Below are 508 nucleotides of genomic sequence, written 5' to 3'. Positions count from 1 at the left end.
CTTACTGCTCCTGGATGATGCTATCTCTACTCAATACTCCACAACTGGCTATGGTATTATACCTCTAGCTGTCTTAGAATATACTTGTCTTAGTGGCATGTAGAATTGGCCCCGTTTGAGGTACCATTTCTAAGTCCAACTTGGACTTAGTATTTTCCAAGGTGTGGTGCTGAACTTTTCTAAGTTCCAACTTGACTTAGGATTTTTATCCTTAGGCCATGTTATTTTACAAAGTCCCTTTTGGACTTAGTATTGGTGACTAGCATGACTATCAGCTCAGAGCCTCAGCCATAGTCCTCTACTGGCTAATGATTCTCAGTTACTAGCATATTCTAGTGTGTTATGCAGAATTTGAAAATTATAGGGCTGGACATGTAGCCTGCATATCATCGTGCTGCTGTGTGCTGTAAAGGGAGAGACAATGACCTTTTTGTCCTCCAACTGCAGCGCAGCAGTAACAGCACACAGCAGGACAATAGTCTTTTGTGGAGAGCCTGGCAACAGCAAG

Source organism: Guyanagaster necrorhizus, assembly GCF_019112545.1.
Source record: "Guyanagaster necrorhizus MCA 3950 unplaced genomic scaffold BT62scaffold_50, whole genome shotgun sequence".
NCBI classification, from domain to species: Eukaryota; Fungi; Basidiomycota; class Agaricomycetes; order Agaricales; family Physalacriaceae; genus Guyanagaster; species Guyanagaster necrorhizus.
Note: the sequence above shows the minus strand (reverse complement) of the source record.